Source organism: Miscanthus floridulus, chromosome 8 (genome assembly GCF_019320115.1).
Source record: "Miscanthus floridulus cultivar M001 chromosome 8, ASM1932011v1, whole genome shotgun sequence".
NCBI classification, from domain to species: Eukaryota; Viridiplantae; Streptophyta; class Magnoliopsida; order Poales; family Poaceae; genus Miscanthus; species Miscanthus floridulus.
Window position 1 is genome coordinate 127,498,285 of NC_089587.1, and position 20,561 is coordinate 127,518,845.

Below are 20,561 nucleotides of genomic sequence, written 5' to 3' on the forward strand. Positions count from 1 at the left end.
TAACGTTAGCAGTTGACGCATCGTGACATCATCATGATGTCACCTCGGCTGTGTTTGTCACTGACAGGTGGGACCCGCATGATGTCATCATGACGTTAGCATGACGCCATCCACTGACAAGCGGGTTCGGCGGCTCTGTGTCGCTGACATGTGGGCCCCGATCAACGGTCAATGGGCCGGGTCAGGGCCGGTGGGTTGGACATGGGCCAGGCTGGGCTGGATATGGGCTGGGCCGGCCCAACACGTGTTAGCCACACATTGCGCCATGTCGGCTTCTGGGTGCCCACTAGGCTTCGTCCACTGGTCTAGGTCCAGCGGGGCGGTCCACAGTGGACGGCGTAGTCAAGGCCCATGGACCGTAGACACGGTTTGTGGTGGACCGTCCCCATGCCACTGTCTCCATCGTCTGGTTCATGGTGGTCCAAGCATAGGGTTGCGTTGCCCATCTCTCCCTTTTCCTCTGTTCTCCCATAGTGGCTTACACGCCAGTGGCGAGCTCACGCTACGCGCGCCGTGGTGGCCCGGCGAGGCTAATATGGGGCGCTGGGGTCTTACGGGTTCAGGGCGTGCTCGCCGAAGGGCCAAAGAGGGGGGCTTGAAGCTCCCGGTGGTCGGCGTTGGTGCCGCGGCGGCGCGAGGTGACACGGTGGCCATGGCGGGTGATGGTGGAGCCTGCTGTGGCCAAATTAGGGCAACGGATGCCCCAATTTCTTCTATCAGGGCTGAGGGGGTGACAGCGCAGGCAGCGTCGATGACCATACCATGCGGTGGAGTCCGCACCGGCGTAAAGGACGCAGGGGGGCTCCGGTGAGGTCATGGTTCCGGCGACACAGGTCAAGGTCAGGGCCTTTCTCCACTTTGGCTAGGCGGCTAGAGGCGTGGGGTCTCAGCAATCCTTGTCGTCGCATCCATGACGAGCGAAGTGGTCGGGGCTGGCCGGAACATGAGCGGCACGGCGGCGCTCTTTAGGCGGCCGCGCCGGTGAGGCGAACAGGGGTCATGGCATTTAGGGGACCCTCCCGACCAGGTAGTGGGTGCGCTGGGGTCTCCTTGGCGAGGTGGGTCCATCGGTGGGGCTAGGGGGTCTCTATTACCCTGTCGAGGCGGGAACATGGCGGCGCTAGGGTTGTCCGTGGCTATGGCAGCCATGGGGGTGCGGGGTGAAGGGCTTCGGCGTTCTTTGTAACACCTCGGGTGTTAGCCTTGCATAACTTGACTTGCATAACATGAGCATGAGCATCAAGCATTCATAAATCATCATTTACAATTGAAACATTTGATCGAAACATATGAAACATTGCTTGTTATCTCGTGTTTCTTGGAACATATACATATGATCATGAGTGACTAATACATGAAATGATTGTGTGACCTTATGAATTGCTTAAACATGTTTAGAATATTATCATGAACAACTTTGGTATTTATGGCTAGGGCTAATTAGGTCATTATGACATAGTTCAAATATGTACCATCTGTTAAATGTAACATGTTTGACCAAGTTTGAATCATATGCTAGAGACTATGCATGTAAGTGATCACTAAAGCAAAGTTGTAGTGTTTGGTATAGGGAACAGCTTTTATGTTTGGGTCTGGAGCTAATTATGTGCATAGCATGGTATTCTTGAGCTCACAAAAATGAATAAATCAATGGATTCAACACTTAGCAAAATTTGTGTAAGTCATGGGCACTGACAGTTTAGTCGCGCCGACTTTGGGATGATAGAACTTGAGATTGGTTGAGATTCAAGGCATGAGTTCTAAACAACAATTGGAGCTGGTACTTCGAGCTTTAACATTGGTTTAGGAAGTTTTAGCTAACAGTCCACGGATTTGGAGAATTCTTCGCTGAAAAACCCGCTGTCAGGCTTAGCATCGCGTGACTGATGTCTGAACTCGCCGTTCGTCTGTGGCCGACCGTGCCAGAGTCTGGCCGCCGCGTGGAGCCGATGGAGGCCATGCGTCGCCATTGCTCTGATCAGCCCAGCCACGTCGAGCCGCAACGCCCTACATAGTGCCCCGAAGTCGCCTGCTCCATCCCCGCGCTTTCATTTCACTTTTGTGGCCTCCTTCGCTCACCCGCAGCCGCCACCGTAGCTCAGGAGCGCCGCCGACGCCATTGCCGGCGCCAGCTCGCCCTCGTCGCCCCTCTGTCACCACAGAAGCCACGTAGTGCCCCCTCAGTCCCACCGTGCCTGCATTGCTAGCCGAAGAAGCACGGTAAGCTCCTGTGCCACGTGCGGTCCACGCCGGTGCTCCGCCGCCGCAACCGTCGTCGTAGCCGCACCGACTCCGACCTCCATTCACCGAGTTAGTGGGTAAAATGGTTTCGCCGTAGCTCGTATGTACTTGGCCGGACCTCATTTCGAGCCTTCACGGCCAACTCCGGCATTTTGCCGTCGTTCCGCCCGCCGTGCCATCGTAGCCGCCCGCCATGGTCGCCGGTGATGAGCTTCGGTGCTCCTTCTAGCCGTACGAAGGCCACCATCAGGTGCGGGTGGATGAGTAGACCATGTAGGCGTAGTCGATACCACCGGCAAGTTCATCGGCGATGAGCTAGGGCCGTGCCGCGTCGAACGGCACCGCCTCCCCTGTTTTCAGTCGCTGACAAGCGGGCCCGGCTGACCGGTGGGCCCTGGTTGCCAGTGACTGGTATATTAAAGCTAGTTCAAATACCCCAGTTTTTGAATTCTTTTGTGATTTTCATATATCCAGTTTGGTAGCTCCTAAATTTGTGAAATAAATTTTGTAGTGTTCCTTAGGAAGTGTAGTATTTAGGAAAAATATGTTTTTGACTTATACAGTAGAAAATTTTTGAGATTTAAATAGGGATTTGAAATGTGCTTTTGAATGCATTCAAATTTGTTTATTTTATATCTAGAGTTTCTGTGCTCCAAAAATTATGAAATTTTTGTGGTAAGCTATTCTTGTCATGTATGAACTCTAGTAAAAATTTGAGGATCAGTGCATGTGTAGATCTATAGTTATAGATTTTTCTTTTATAAATAGTCAATCCTTGCATGAATTTTTATAAATTAATTATGAGTCCAAAATTCATGAAATTTATTGGAGGTAATACTAGTACCATATGGATGTTAATAAAATTAGAAAATCTGTTGCTTGACACTTTTCAATAGGATTTTCCATTTATGCTATTTCAAGCCTTGCTGCCTTATCATTTTTGTACAGAATGTTCTACTTAGTAAAATGAAATGAAATTTTTATAGTAGTCCTTTTATAGCATTAGTAAGGCATTGTAAATTTTTGGGAATTTATGAAGTATATCTGATATATGTTTATTATTTAACCTAGATATCTAAATAAAATGATAAAGGCAATTAAATAAATAGTTTGGGCTCCACCATTATATTATATTAAATGTAATTAGTATGCTTAAACTGTTGGTAAATTATATGTTGTCAAATTTTGAATGATTACCTGAAGTAGAAGTATTCTTACTTTATATTGCATGATTAATAGTTTCGGACTGATTCTAGAGTGTGATGAGTTGCGTGTTGAAACTGATGTAGACTGTAAAAATGGTTAATAATAAAGTTGTAGAGAATTTGATAAGCTTTCCAGAAAGTCTAGGATCACTGTTTTTGGATTTGTAGAACTCCAGTTATGAGTGAAACAAGTAGCTACTGTTTGTGGCATAGTCGATGCATTGTAGAAGTAGTTAAGTAATAATCGAGAAGAGATATGCACCTACTCAAACAACGCGATGCACTTGTTAACATATATGCATTCGTAATACTTATACCATACTCATGCATTTAGGATCGGAGGAAGAGATCACGTTGCTGGAATTCGAAGAAGCAGAGGAAGGGAACCAGCAGGAGGATCCGCAAGCCGCAGCTCCCGAAGGCGTGGAGCAGAACCCTGAAGAGCTTCCGGAGTGCCCTGACCATCGCCCTACTTCCTTTCTGCGAGGCAAGCCCTGGAGCATTATAAGTCTCCCAGTAATTTACCAATGTTTACTTACGTATTTATGATTGATGCATTATGTTATAAGAGTTGAATGAAACCACTTGATGCATGTACATTCCTTGTCTAGATATTTCACCTTCAACCGGTATAGGTCCAGGATCGAATATATATGCTTAGCCATGCTTAGACCGGTAGAAGTCGGGTGATGTCCTGTCACCTGCGAGATATAGGTGGATACCGGAGCACGGTTGGCTATATCTGCTATCGTGGAACAGAACCATGGGGTAAAAGTAAATTGAGACCGGACGGGAAGTCGATAGAGAAGCGACAAGACATGGAGGTCTTGGGTGTGGATTTATCCCCGTCTGTGTCGATTAAGGACCGTACCATTGTTGGCACTTCTGACAAGATTGAACGCATGCCTCTCACTTAGCTGGCCGAATAACTCGTTCCGACCGCGAAGCCGAGTAATTCAACTCAGGCTGGGAATCGTTCTGTTGTGCGCTCCTTCCGGGGAACGATCAGACTGAGCCCAAGGGCAGGCTTGGCCTGAGCATCCTGGCATCTTGTGTTCCAGATTGTGCGGCACAGTACGGACCCGCGAAATGTGTACCGGAGTTGTACCAAAGGTGACCTAAGACTATCGTGGCTGGTAGATCTAGGTTTGTGTTAGGAATAAATTCCCAGCTGGTAGAAATCGATTCGAATCGCCGTCTCTCCCGGATAGTGAGAAACTTGGCTAGTCCCAACATCGTAGCAACTATATTATGAAACATGATGGTTCAGATGAATATGGAATTACAATACCTGCTATGGTTACTATTGTATGCTTCTAAATAATATACCACATGTTTGGCACAGGATAGTTGCTAATCTAGAAATGGATAGTTATAATTAACTTGATAAAGGAATCATAATTGTACAACGGGTAATTGCCTTTTATGCAAAAATATTGTCAAGTTACGCCCACTTATACAGCCTTGCATAATCCTTGGAGTCATTTTATTTCTGGTTCATGACGGGTAAGTCTAGCTGAGTACCTTCTAGTACTCAGGGTTTATTTTCCCATTGTTGCAGATGGCACTGTGTATCATGGGTATTGCAAGAGTTGCTTCTATCCCGCCGTGGATGAGGAGTAAGCCTTGGGCAGGCTTCTTTAGTAATTCCTATCTTTGCTTTTGTGGACCGTGATCTGGCTTGGCACTGTATCAAACTATGTTGGAAACTTTATCTTCGAACTTATTTGCTTCCGCTTTATTTATCAAACTGGGTTTGTAATAACTTTTATTTCGTACTCTGATGATGAAAAGTATCTGTGAACTTTATGTAATATGTGGCATGTATGTCAAATCCTGTACGATCTTGGTTGTTGTAAATCGTTTATCGATACCCGTCGTGGTACTCGACGGACTACCGGGTTTATATGGGTTCAAGTATGACAGTGCGACCGCTTGCGGATTGCCATTGTACTTGTATTCTTATAAATTGGTCGGTTCTGCGACAGCTGGTATCAGAGCAAGATTCAACGTTATTTGTCACAAGTGTATTTAAAACAAAAGTTTTTGTTTTCCAAAAACCCTTCTCTAGCAACTAATAGTTATATAATAGGTATTTGAAAGGTAAAGTGTGCCAATGATCACTTTCCTTATGCCCAAATTAAGGACTATTAGGTGGCTAATTAAGTACTAACATGGGGGTTTTTACTTCGTCGTCCATACGGCGTGCTATAGTATGGATGCCATTCACTTGAGTGGTAATGTATGGATCAAATGCCTCTACGCCAAGGTAAGATGAGTGTATGACCGCAAGATGTGAGCGTGCGGTCGGGAAGAGTTAGCTTTGGTACGGCTATGTATGCATGCTTGCATGTGTATATGGTACGTATTTAATTGTGGGTTTAAATTCTTGTCGGGTAGATTGATACGGAAATATATGTATGGGTATACATATATGAAAGTATTTACAATTACATTCTGCATATTTCATTATGGGTTTAGGGCTGAAATGAAATTTTATGCAGGTACACTAACAACGAAACGTGTAGCTCGACTAGTTACGCTATTTATGAGAGAACGTATGTATGCCACCGTGTCTACCGTTAGAAGCAAATATTTTCCTAAGTTTGTAAGGACGTACGGAACGCGCATGCATCATGTTAAATTACCATTCACATAACTACATTGTTCCTCCCCTTATAAAATTCTTACTCGGTTATGTAACTCTTATCCATTATGGCATTGTCTCACCAAAGGGTACATGTTGATGGTGCAGATGGCACGCACAAAGCAGACTGCTCGCAAGTCCACCGGAGGCAGAGCTCCTAGCCGTCAGCTCGCTCCACGTACCCGTCAATGTCACACGTTCCTTGGAGAGTTTGGGATGCCTACACTCTTGTGGAGAGTGCTCAGCTATGTAGGCTATCCTGATGGAATGGAACCCCGCTACTTCTGGGCGAATGAGCGGATGGGAGAAGGTCTCTTAGTTACTGTGGAGGCCGTTGTTCATCCCCAAGGTGATGATTCTGAGTGGACCGGTTGGTGTTATGAGTCGACTGGCAGGACTGCTGAAGAAGCAGCTGGCAGGGTAGCCTTTGGGATCCTAAGAGATATCATGGATCGTTTTCCTCAGGAGCTGGTAGCCGCTTTGGTTGGAGTTTTTCCGAGGGGCAATCCCTCCACTGACTCATGGCAGCAGGCAAGAGGAAGATCTTTGGAGATTGGTGCAGCAGAAGGGCAGAACAGCGATAACCCTTCCATGAGCGCCATGTTCGCAGTGATGAGAGTGTTAGATGGAATTGAAGGTAGCCTCAGACGTGTGTCTGGCGCTCTTGGTCATGCCCACGAGGACCGACGTCAGCTTTAGAGGGAGCACGACACCGAGATTGAGAGGCTCACTGAAGAGATGACTCGGTTAACTCACCAGCGAAATGCAGCTTGGTCTAGGGAAGATGTCCTGAGGGCTCGACAGTTTGAGCTGGGACAGCAGCTGGCCAATGCGGAAGAATACAACGATAATCTGCATGAAGAGGTTCATCTACTGCACAATCAGCTCCACCCTTATGTACCACCTGGAGCCATAGAAATGGATCTAGAAGGGTACGAGGAAGAAGAAGAAGTGGAGCCTGAAGAAGAAGTTGAACCTGAGGAAGGAGATGATTCTGCGTCTGACCTCGATAGTGATCATGATGAGGATTAGATCGCTTAGCATTTAGTGGAAGGACTAATGTATCACCTTTATTTATGTAATGGACCTGTAGTTCCAAGTTGGCATTAGTAACCAGACTATCATGTAATGTTAATCGCACGTTTGGATGAACGTCAATGCAATTCCAGTACTTTGTCGGTAATCACGCTTTAAAATTGCATGCGTTATGAGCACGATAAGTGGTCAAATTGGCGATGTCATGTTGCGAGAATGAATTGTTATGCCTCTGTTTTTATTGTGCTTTTGAGAATTTTCTCCAGTAATTTTAGTTTGGCATGAGTACCTAATTCATCTGCAATCTCTTGGCATCAACCAATAATTGCTTATTGTTGCAACTTCGCAGATGACGCGCACCCGTGCTAGAGCTGGTGGCAGCCAGGATGGCAACTAGGATGACTTGCCACCCCCACCGCCACCGTCTGCTCAGGAATTCTTTACCCAGTTCCTAGGGAGCCAAAGGACAATGGAGGAAGCTTTGCGCCTCATCGCGCAAAACACTGCTCGTGGCCATCCACAGCAACCAGGGGCCGAACCAAATCAGCACAGTTCATTCAAGGAGTTTCTGGACACGAAGCCTCCGATCTTCAAGGTGGCTGAGGAACCACTGCAGGCCGATGAGTGGCTAAATACCATCGAGCAGAAATTCCATCTTCTAAGGGTCACCGAACATCTAAAAGCAGAATATGCTTCTCATCAATTACAAGGACCAGCAGGGATCTGGTGGACACACTTCCTATCGTCTCTGCCTGCTAATGCGAGAGTGACCTGGGAACAGTTCAAGCTGGCTTTTAGGGGACACCATATTCCCCCGGGCCTGATGCGCATGAAAGCAGCCAAATTTATGAGGCTCACTCAGGGAACAAAGTCACTCACAGAATATATGCACGCATTCAACAACTTGTCAAGATATGCTCCAAGTTTCATGGATACTGAAGAGAAAAAGATTGAGAGTTTCAAGCGAGGTCTGGGTACCAAATTAATGAAGACTGTGGCAAATTCTCGATGTGCCACGTATAATGAGTTTATTAGTGATGCCTTGACCCAAGAAAACCACAACAACATGCATGCAGTTGCTAAAGGTCGCAAGAGGGCATATGAGGCCGGTGCATCCGGATCTTTCCAGTCAAAAGCGCCTATCGCAGCTAGGCCACAATTCCGTCCACCTGCACCCAAGTTCAGGCCTCCACCACCGAAAGCTCAGAATAACAGGCCATAGAAACCATTTCGTAAGGTGTTCACTATTGCCTTACCAAAAGGAAATGGCAATCAGGACAGCTCCACCGGATTCAGAAGTAATCAACCTTGTTTCAACTGCAACCAACTGGGTCATTGGTCCAAGGAGTGCCCCCACCCCAAGAGGAATGGCAACCCAAATCAGAACAATCAGAGGCAGGTAAATGCCAGGGCACGTCAGGGACAAGTGCATTATACCGCTGTGGAGGAAGTGCCCGCCGGGGAAGTTGTCATGGCTGGTATGTTTCTCGTCAACAAGCATCCCGCTGTTGTTTTATTTAACTCGGGAGCTTCTCATTCATTTATGAGTCAAGCATTTGCATCTAGACATGATCAAGAAATAATTGAAGTAAGTAAAGGGGGTTATACCATAAGTTCAGCAGGGGGTACTATTACTACCAAAAAGATAGTAAAAAATGTACTCATCGTGATACAAGGGAGGGAGTACACCATAGATTTGATAATATTGCCCGGGTTGTCGATAAGTGTAATCTTAGGCATGAATTGGATGAAGTATCATGGTGCTCTTATTGACACTAGCACCCACACTATTATGTTGAGAGAACCCACAGGAGGGAATGCTTTTCTAGTCCCACTCTCCCGCGATTTCGAACCCCAACATTTAGCCTGTGCTATCCAAACCACCACCATATGTGATATCCCCATGGTTTGTGAGTTTCCGGATGTATTTCCAGAGGAATTACCAGGTCTGCCACCGGATAGGGACGTGGAATTTAAAATTGAATTAGTGCCAGGTACCGCACCCATATCTAGAAGGCCCTATAGAATGCCACCCAATGAGTTAGCAGAACTTAAGGTTCAATTGCAAGATCTATTGGACAAAGGTCTTATCCAACCTAGCTCATCTCCGTGGGGATGCCCAGCCTTGTTTGTGAAAAAGAAGGATAAGTCACTGAGAATGTGTGTAGACTACAGACCACTCAATGCTGTAACCATCAAGAACAAGTACCCATTGCCCCGCATCAACATTTTGTTCGATCAGCTAGCAAAGGCAAAGGTATTCTCCAAAGTTGACTTGAGATCAGGTTACCATCAAATAAAGATCAGACCGGAGGATATACCTAAAACTGCTTTCTCTACAAGGTACGGCTTATACGAGTATTTGGTTATGTCTTTCGGACTAACAAATGCTCCAGCCTATTTCATGTACCTGATGAACTCGGTATTCATGCCCGAACTTGATAAGTTCGTGGTCGTGTTTATCGATGACATATTGATTTATTCAGAAAATGAGTCAGATCATGAAGAGCATCTGAGGATTGTCCTATCCAGACTGAGGGAGCATAAGCTATATGCCAAGTTTAGCAAATGTGAATTTTGGATGAGCAAAGTACCTTTCTTAGGTCATATTTTATCAAGAGATGGAATCTCAGTAGACCCATCAAAAGTACAAGAGGTCATGGATTGGAAAGCCCCAACTTCGGTTCATGAAGTTCGGAGTTTTCTAGGATTAGCAGGGTACTATCGTTGGTTTATTCCAGACTTCTCAAAGATAGCTAAGCCTATGACCAGACTACTTCAGAAAGATGAGAAGTACAAATGGACATAAGAATGTGAAACAGCTTTTCACACCCTCAGAACTCTGTTGACTACAGCGCCTGTGTTAGCACAACCAGACATTGAAAAGCCTTTTGATGTATTTTGTGATGCATCAGGAATAGGTTTGGGATGTGTGCTTATGCAAGAAGGGAGAGTAATTGCATATGCCTCTCGGCAATTGAGAAAACATGAAGTCAACTACCCTACACATGATTTGGAACTGGCAGCCGTTGTCCATGCATTAAAGATATGGAGACATTACTTGTTGGGCAATGTATGTCATATCTATACTGACCACAAAAGCCTCAAGTATATCTTTACCCAGCCAGAACTGAACATGAGACAACGTAGATGGTTGGAATTGATTAAGGACTATAATTTGGAAGTACATTACCATCCGGGTAAAGCTAATGTGGTAGCCGATGCACTTAGTCGGAAGTCCCATTGCAACACTATGGACGTACTATTGGAAGATGGATTCAACTTGCTACATCCTGCTGTACTACACAATATCACGATCAGTTGTTCGCTTGAGGGCAGAATCATAGAGCTACAGCAGACAGATGTAGGAATAAGTCACATCAAGAGAAAAATGCAAGAGCAAGAAACCAAACATTTTAGATTGGACGAAAGAGGTGTATTATGGTTTGAGGACCGACTAGTGGTGCCAAAAGACCGTGAGCTAAGGAATCAAATTTTAGAAGAAGCTCACTCATCCAAATTGTCTATCCACCCGGGTAGTAGTAAAATGTATCAAGATCTAAGAACCCGTTTTTGGTGGACTAAGATGAAGAAAGAGATCGCAGCCTATGTTGCTAGGTGTGATAACTACAGTAGAGTGAAAGCCGTCCATATGAAAACCGCTGGATTACTTCAGCCATTACCTATTCCAGGATGGAAATGGGAGGAAATCAGCATGGATTTTATCACAGGCCTTCCAACAACGCCACAAGGTCACGATTCAATCTGGGTCATTGTTGATCGTCTCACCAAGTCAGCACACTTTATACCTGTGAACACGCGGTACATAGTTGGGAAATACGCTGAGATATATGTATCCCAGATCATGAGATTGCATGGAGTACCCAGGACCATAATCTCAGATAGAGGACCACAGTTCATAGCTCGTTTCTGGGAACACTTACACCAAGCTTTGGGAACCAAGCTAATCAGAAGTTCAGCTTATCATCCACAAACTTCAGGACAGACAGAGCGAGTGAATCAAATCCTAGAAGATTTACTTAGGGCTTGTGTTATATCTTCAAAAGGTTCATGGGAGAAATGGTTACCTTTAGCTGAATTCTCCTATAACAACAGTTATCAAGCGAGTATCAAAATGGCTCCATTTGAAGCCTTGTATGGCAGAAAGTGCAGGACTCCATTGAATTGGATTGAGCCCGGTGAAAGGAGATACTTTGGTATTGATTTTGTCAATGAAGCCAAAGAGCAAGTACGTATCATCCAACAACATATGAAGGCAGCTCAATCCAGACAGAAGAGTTATGCTGACAGAAGAAGAAGACCACTAACTTTTGAAGTGGGTGACTATGTATACTTGAGAGTATCACCCATGAAAGGTGTGAAAAGATTTGGGATGAAAAAGAAGCTTTCACCAAGATATGTAGGGCCATACAAAATTTTGGAACGAAAAGGAAATGTTGTGTATAAGTTACAACTTCCACCAGAGATGAGTGCAATCTTTGATGTGTTCCATGTTTCTCAGCTAAAGAAATGTCTTCGAGTACCTGAAGAAGCGATTGCACCCACCAACGTGCAGCTTCAATCAGATTTGACCTATGAAGAAAAGCCAATTCGAGTAGTAGAAGAGATGGAGAGAGTGACAAGGAGTAAGATTATTAAGTTTTATAAGGTGGTGTGGAACAATCATAGTGAACAGGATGCTATGTGGGAAAGAGAAGATTATCTATGAGAAGTTTATCCCGCCTTTTTCCAAGAATGGTAGGTCTTGCAAATTTCGGGACGAGATTTTTATAAGGGGGAGGGGCTGTAACACCTCGGGTGTTAGCCTTGCATAACTTGACTTGCATAACATGAGCATGAGCATCAAGCATTCATAAATCATCATTTACAATTGAAACATTTGATCGAAACATATGAAACATTGCTTGTTATCTCGTGTTTCTTGGAACATATACATATGATCATGAGTGACTAATACATGAAATGATTGTGTGACCTTATGAATTGCTTAAACATGTTTAGAATATTATCATGAACAACTTTGGTATTTATGGCTAGGGCTAATTAGGTCATTATGACATAGTTCAAATATGTACCATCTGTTAAATGTAACATGTTTGACCAAGTTTGAATCATATGCTAGAGACTATGCATGTAAGTGATCACTAAAGTAAAGTTGTAGTGTTTGGTATAGGGAACAGCTTTTATGTTTGGGTCTGGAGCTAATTATGTGCATAGCATGGTATTCTTGAGCTCACAAAAATGAATAAATCAATGGATTCAACACTTAGCAAAATTTGTGTAAGTCATGGGCACTGACAGTTTAGTCACGCCGACTTTGGGATGATAGAACTTGAGATTGGTTGAGATTCAAGGCATGAGTTCTAAACAACAATTGGAGCTGGTACTTCGAGCTTTAACATTGGTTTAGGAAGTTTTAGCTAACAGTCCACGGATTTGGAGAATTCTTCGCTGAAAAACCCACTGTCAGGCTTAGCATCGCGTGACTGATGTCTGAACTCGCCGTTCGTCTATGGCCAACCGCGCCAGAGTCTGGCCGCCGCGTGGAGCCGATGGAGGCCACGCGTCGCCATTGCTCTGATCAGCCCAGCCACGTCGAGCCGCAACGCCCTACAAAGCGCCCCGAAGTCGCCTGCTCCGTCCCCGCGCTTTCATTTCACTTTTGTGGCCTCCTTCGCTCACCCGCAGCCGCCACCGTAGCTCAGGAGCGCCGCCGACGCCATTGCCGGCGCCAGCTCGCCCTCGTCGCCCCTCTGTCACCACAGAAGCCACGTAGTGCCCCCTCAGTCCCACCGTGCCTGCATTGCTAGCCGAAGAAGCACGGTAAGCTCCCGTGCCACGTGCGGTCCTCGCCGGTGCTCCACCGCCGCAACCGTCGTCGTAGCCGCACCGACTCCGACCTCCATTCGCCGAGTTAGTGGGTAAAATGGTTTCGCCGTAGCTCGTATGTACTTGGCCGGACCTCATTTTGAGCCTTCACGGCCAACTCCGGCATTTTGCCATCGTTCTGCCCGCCGTGCCATCGTAGCCGCCCGCCATGGTCGCCGGTGATGAGCTTCGGTGCTCCTTCTAGCCGTACGAAGGCCACCATCGGGTGCGGGTGGATGAGTAGACCATGTAGGCGTAGTCGATACCACCGGCAAGTTCACCGGTGACGAGCTAGGGCCGTGCCGCGTCGAACGGCACCGCCTCCCCTGTTTTCAGTCGCTGACAAGCGGGCCCGGCTGACCGGTGGGCCCCGGTTGCTAGTGACTGGTATATTAAAGCTAGTTCAAATACCCCAGTTTTTGAATTCTTTTGTGATTTTCATATATCCAGTTTGGTAGCTCCTAAATTTGTGAAATAAATTTTGTAGTGTTCCTTAGGAAGTGTAGTATTTAGGAAAAATATGTTTTTGACTTATACAGTAGAAAATTTTTGAGATTTAAATAGGGATTTGAAATGTGCTTTTGAATGCATTCAAATTTGTTTATTTTATATCTAGAGTTCCTGTGCTCCACAAATTATGAAATTTTTGTGGTAAGCTATTCTTGTCATGTATGAACTCTGGTAAAAATTTGAGGATCAGTGCATGTGTAGATCTATAGTTATAGATTTTTCTTTTATAAATAGTCAATCCTTGCATGAATTTTTATAAATTAATTATGAGTCCAAAATTCATGAAATTTATTGGAGGTAATACTAGTACCATATGGATGTTAAGAAAAATAGAAAATCTATTGCTTGACACTTTTCAATAGGATTTTCCATTTATGCTATTTCAAGCCTTGCTGCCTTATCATTTTTGTACAGAATGTTCTACTTAGTAAAATGACATGAAATTTTTATAGTAGTCCTTTTATAGCATTAGTAAGGCATTGTAAATTTTTGGGAATTTATGAAGTACATCTGATATATGTTTATTATTTAACCTAGATATCTAAATAAAATGATAAAGGCAATTAAATAAATAGTTTGGGCTCCACCATTATATTATATTAAATGTAATTAGTATGCTTAAACTGTTGGTAAATTATATGTTGTCAAATTTTGAATGATTACCTGAAGTAGAAGTATTCTTACTTTATATTGCATGATTAATAGTTTCGGACTGATTCTAGAGTGTGATGAGTTGCGTGTTGAAACTGATGTAGACTGTAAAAATGGTTAATAATAAAGTTGTAGAGAATTTGATAAGCTTTCCAGAAAGTCTAGGATCACTGTTTTTGGATTTGTAGAACTCCAGTTATGAGTGAAACAAGCAGCTACTGTTTGTGGCATAGTCGATGCATTGTAGAAGTAGTTAAGTAATAATCGAGAAGAGATATGCACCTACTCAAACAACGCGATGCACTTGTTAACATATATGCATTCGTAATACTTATACCATACTCATGCATTTAGGATCAGAGGAAGAGATCACGTTGCTGGAATTCGAAGAAGCAGAGGAAGGGAACCAGCAGGAGGATCCGCAAGCCGCAGCTCCCGAAGGCGTGGAGCAGAACCCTGAAGAGCTTCCGGAGTGCCCTGACCATCGCCCTACTTCCTTTCTGCGAGGCAAGCCCCGGAGCATTATAAGTCTCCCAGTAATTTACCAATGTTTACTTACGTATTTATGATTGATGCATTAGGTTATAAGAGTTGAATGAAACCACTTGATGCATGTACATTCCTTGTCCAGATATTTCACCTTCAACCGGTATAGGTCCAGGATCGAATATATATGCTTAGCCATGCTTAGACCGGTAGAAGTCGGGTGATGTCCTATCACCTACGAGATATAGGTGGATACCGGAGCACGGTTCGCTATATCTGCTATCGTGGAACAGAACCATGGGGTAAAAGTAAATTGAGACCGGACGGGAAGTCGATAGAGAAGCGATAAGACATGGAGGTCTTGGGTGTGGATTTATCCCTGTCTGTGTCGATTAAGGACCGTACCGTTGTTGGCGCTTCTGACAAGATTGAACGCATGCCTCTCACTTAGCTGGCCGAATAACTCGTTCCGACCGCGAAGCCGAGTAATTCAACTCAGGCCGGGAATCGTTCTGTTGAACAGAACCATGTTGGGGCGATGCTCCGGGCTCCGGCGGTCTCGGGCAGCTCCGGCAAGGCTCCCGGCTTCGCTTCGCCTCCTTCTCCTCCGTTCCTTCTTCCTCTTTCTCCTCTCCTTAGCTCGGGCAGGTGGGTGGTGGTGTGGTTCGCCACCGAGGTGGCAGGGTGGTTGGAAGCGGCTAAGACTTTGGGGTGTCCTTCTTATAGGGCGACGCATCCTTGGTGCTACGGAATCTTGGCCAATGGTGTGGGATGGGAATGGGGCAATCGGAGGGACGCGAGGTGCTGGGGCTAGGGTTCTCGGGGTCGCGTTGCATTCATGGTCGAGCCTGAGTTCCCAATTTTGCCCCCAGCGGTGGAAAAGGTGGGAGGCAAGGGGGGAATAGGGAGGGGACAATGGCGACGTCATGGCTATGGCGACAACGGGCGCTCGTGCGGTGCTCATGTGCGGGGGGTGCTAGCGTGGCGGCCGTCCTGGTGCATCTGATTGTGGATGGATGGTGCTGGAGTAGCCTGGGACGTGCGGTGGCGGGCTCTGCCCTCTGCTCATGGAAAGAACAGAGGAAAGCGAGGGGAAGAGAAACAGTGCACTTGCTACTATCGTCCGTGCGGTCGTGGCCGTGGGCCGTGGTCGCTGGGCCGGTTCGGGCGGCGGCAGAAGAGGGAGAGAGGTGGAGGGCTGTGCCAGTCGTTCGGTCACACGGGTTGGGCTGGCCTGCGCACGATGCTGGACTATGAGGCTAGCTCCTCCCTTTTCTCCTTTTCTGTTTTTCTTTTCCTTTTCCATTTTTGTTTTATGCTTCACACATGTGTATATAAATCAATGTAGCATGTTGCACCCATGGTATAATGTTCCATGGTGAAAAGTGTTGGTCATGGTATATGTTTGGGATATTGGTTCCATGTTAATATAATTATTTATTGTTGAATGAAATATTTGGTGGCTTTTATTAATCAATACATAATCCAATAAATTCCAAATCACCATGTTGAATATAATGCAACTTGATGTATGTTATTTGGTAAAATAAATTCAAGGTGATGAGGTGAGATACTTGTGCAAGTCATGTAGGTTTAGTTAGTGCAAGGCTAGGGGTTTTCCTACATGCCACATCATCACTCAAGGGTTTCTAGGAAAAAGAAGAAAAATTTTATAGTTGAGATTTTTGGGTTGTTACAGAGAGATTTGCCTAATACGTGGAAAATAAACTATAGGCTTCATTTATGTTAACTATATGAATTCATATACAAAAGATATTTTATAAATAATATAGATTAAATTAAGTCAATTTTAGATTTAAATTATAAAACAAAAGTAAAACAAATCATATTTTATGTATAAAACCTAGTTGCATAATCTTTAATCAAGATATGATTTAAACCATGATTTTTATGAAATAGTAATATAGTAAACATCATTACTAACTCGTAGATCTCGACGTTATGAAACAAACGCAACTTGAACGGACTATTTCAGAGTTAAAACGAATAAGTTATGATTTAAACAAGTTTTCCTATAGTTAAATAATAGATTAAATCTACTCATGAATTTCAAGTGTTGAAAACATGCCTAACAGTTGTATAAATATGTAGAAAACGTAAATACGATCCTAACGCAACTCGAACGGGTCAAACTGGACTTAAAACGCAAAAGTTACGCATGAAATAAGGTTCAGTGGCATTTCTGTAAATATCTCAAACTCATTTTTGAATTAAAACAATTAAAAATAAATAATTACACGGTTGCTGGACTGCGTGTACTATTTCTAGAAACTACAGGGACTTAAACGAATAAAAATAGGGCCTAAAAGAAATCATTTTGAACTGAATTGGACTGCGAGTTAATTCACCGAAAATAGGGGGGCTATTCTGCAAAACGTGCACGACTTTGACTGCGGGTGGACTGCGACGCTGACTGGGTAGCCACGTGGTGGTGTGTGAGTGGCGCGGTGTGCCACGCGTGCGCGGGCCAGTGCTGACGCGTCACTGTGGACCGGGTCTACGGGTCCATGGTGGACGGGTTACACATCGAAACGGTGAGTTCTAATCGTGGCCGTTCATCCATGATCCGACGGCGTAGGTGAGTGCGGGCAAACCATGGCGGCTGCATAGTCCCGGGATGACGGAAGGAAAGAGGTGTGGGGAAGAAGGAAAGGGAAGAAGAAGGGAACAGGGCCGGCTCATGGGTGGGCCAGCGGGGCAGCAAGAGGGAAAGGGGCACGACGCGTGCGGCGCTGTGGACGCGGGGTGGCTGACGTGTAGGGCCAGCTGCGCAGCGAGAGAGAGAAGGGAGGCACGTTCGGGCTAAGGCCGAAGTGACCGCGGGGCTTGATATGATGCGATGTCCGGATCTTCACGACGTAGGATGAATCACCAGATAACTAGCTAAAGAACAGCGGGATAACTTGCTACAGGCAGCGATAACTAGTGCAACCTGGCAAATAAAACTCGAAGCCAACCACCGTCTTTAACCGGCAACCTGAATCGAGGATTCGCCCAACCACACTCTCAAGAAACCAACCAACACAACCTACAATTAATCAAGGTAAACCTCGAAGGGAGTAGGAGCACCAATTGGGAGCGGATGAAGCCGCCGCTTATGTAAATCCCACAAAGGAAAATCACAAGAGCAAAGGGGTAGAGATCACTCTCAATATTTGTTAGCACACAGCTAAACAAAATGGGGTTCTGTATTTCAATTATCAAAAGTCTTCTTTTGCTTAGGAGTACATGGATATTTATACTAGGAACATCCCTCCTAGATAGGTATAAACACGAAAAGAAAACGAAATGGTAGGCTATGTGAACAGACTTCCACGAAATGGGTTTCTGAGCAGTTTCCGCGTGGCTGTTGGTCTTCTGCGCAGTCTTCAATGTTTTGGTAATAACTCCATCTTGGAAAATCCAAAAGACGTGTGGTTGGTTGCGTTGGAAAGCTAACTTGATAAGGTTTCACACCATGTATAGCATGCACTACGAAACATTGTAGAATGGTATAGTTTAATATGAGAAGTTGTACCAATATCATGTCCTGAGAAGACTGTTAACCCTCTGAGCAGTCTTCACTAAAGCTGGTTGGATCTGCACTAAAACTAGTCGGATCTGGTCGGCCTTGAAGCATTAGAAACTAGATTTCACAAGCTTTCCAAAAAGTCCTCATGGACCTCCATAGCCTTCGGGAATAAAAAGTTATGATATTTTCTTCTTGATAGTTCTATTAGTTTCAAGAGGTCTGACCAGTATGTACTAAGCTGGTCGGATTTCATTAGTTAGAAGTACAAGCTGGTCGGCATTAGCATCAATGGAAAGTAGACTCGACAAGCTTTCCAAAATGTGCTCATTCACCTTCATAGCTTCTGGAAATCAAAAGTTATGAATATTTCTTTTCGACTGTTCTGTAGGACTGGTCTGGTTCGAGTGTGGTTCTTCTCTGTGGTCATCACCTTGTGTGTTCTTGTCATACTCTTTAGTGAACCTGAGCAACAACAACGTGCATGACTTAGGTAGTATATAATTCTCATTAATATTAAATTGAACTTCATAAAGTAGCGCATTCACCTCTTGTTGTATGTAACACCCAAAATTCTACTACAAATTAGCAATTAAATTCTTGCCCTTTTAATACATTTTCTAGGTATTTCTAACTTAGGCTAAATATTAAATATTGGATAAATAAAATAAACTATAAGGTTTAGAAACTTATTTGTTGCATTCATGCCGAAGCATATGGTTTTTGGATGAGTGTAGGGTTAGAAGATTTGAAGTTGAATTCAAATCCCATTTGAATTTGGCTTAAAATTTAAAATAGAGGAAATAGAATTGGAAAAGATTTGATTTTGAAAAGAATTCATCTACTTCCATTCTGGCCCAACCTAGGAATCGGCCCAGTTCTATTTTTCTTTTCCCCTGCCCACGCTGGTCCACTCGGTAGCCTGCCCAGCGCTGGCCTGCAACGCCACCGCATGCGGCCTAGCCTCCCGCGCGCGGCCTTTCCTTTTCCCCGCACCGGCCCGCGAACCATGCCGCACAGCCCACTCGGTGGCCTACTGCACCGCCTCCTCCCGCGCGCACACGCCTACCAGCACGCGGTCCAGCCCAGCACCACGGCCCGCAATGCTGCGCTCGCCTCTCTTTTTCCTCCCTCCCTCACTGCCCCGCGAGACTCGCCCATCAGCGCGACCTTTCCTTCTTCCTCGCGCTGCTCTTTCCTTCCTTGCCTCCGGTGATGGCGCTCCCATATGGAAGGCCACCACGCCGTCGCCCACAGATGGAAAGCGACCCTTTTCGCCCCAATCCGCCCGCTTCCCTTCCCTATTTCCCCCACCGGCTGGCCTATATAACCCCGAGCAGAGCCCCGCCTTCTCTCCCCATCCCCTGCTTGCAGCCGTGAGCCACCGCCACCGTAGTACCCTTTGTCCGCGCCTCAAAACTCGACGCCGACGCCACTTGGAGCTCCACCATTGTCCTCCGCGCCCGTAGGTACCGCCGTCTCTCAGGTTTTGTCATGGTTTGCTCGGATTTCATCTCACCCACGCTCTCTCTCTCCAGCCGTCACCGCCGCCATCGACCAGTGCCTTCGAAGCCTCCCCGTACGCTACGACCACCTCCATACGCATCATGGTGAGCTCCTCCACCTACCCATGCTCTCCATTCATCGATTCACGCACTAGAATGCAGTATCGTCGAACTACAGCCACCGCCGGCCATGGTGCCCTCACCGGTGATGCCGTGCCACCGCCGAAGTTTCTTCCGTGCGCCTCTCACCATCAGATCTCACACGAACGGTCACGATTAGAGTATACCTGTTCGCTGTGTAACCGGTCCACCGGGACTCGTGGACTCGGTCCACCCCGCCAAGTCAGCAGCGTCCACCGCACGCGTGGCACACCGCGCCAACAGCGTGCTACCACGTGGCTGCCTGGTCAGCAGCCAGGTCAACATCCAGTCAAAGCCACGCCATTTTACAGTTTAGCCCCCTGATTTCCATGTAATCAACCCGCAGTCCGATTTAATTCAAAATAATTTCTTTTAAGCCCTGTTTTTATTCGGTTAGGCCCCTGTATATTCCAGATTTAATGCCCGCAGTCCTGTAACCGTGATAATTTACATTTTAATTGTTTTAATTCAAAAATAGGTTTAGTTTATTTACAGAATTGCCATTGCATCTTATTTCGTGCATAACTTTCATGTTTTAAGTCCAATTTGAGTGATTCTTTCGCTCACATGTTCGTAGCAATGCATAGAATAGATTTGTAAGCTTTTCAACTTATGTTTTCACTGTTTGGTGTACTGTTCTAATGGAAGTCTATCTTGTGTGCATGTAATGATTGGCGTGATGCTTGATTGATGATTGGATCACGATTAGAGGGTGAGCCATT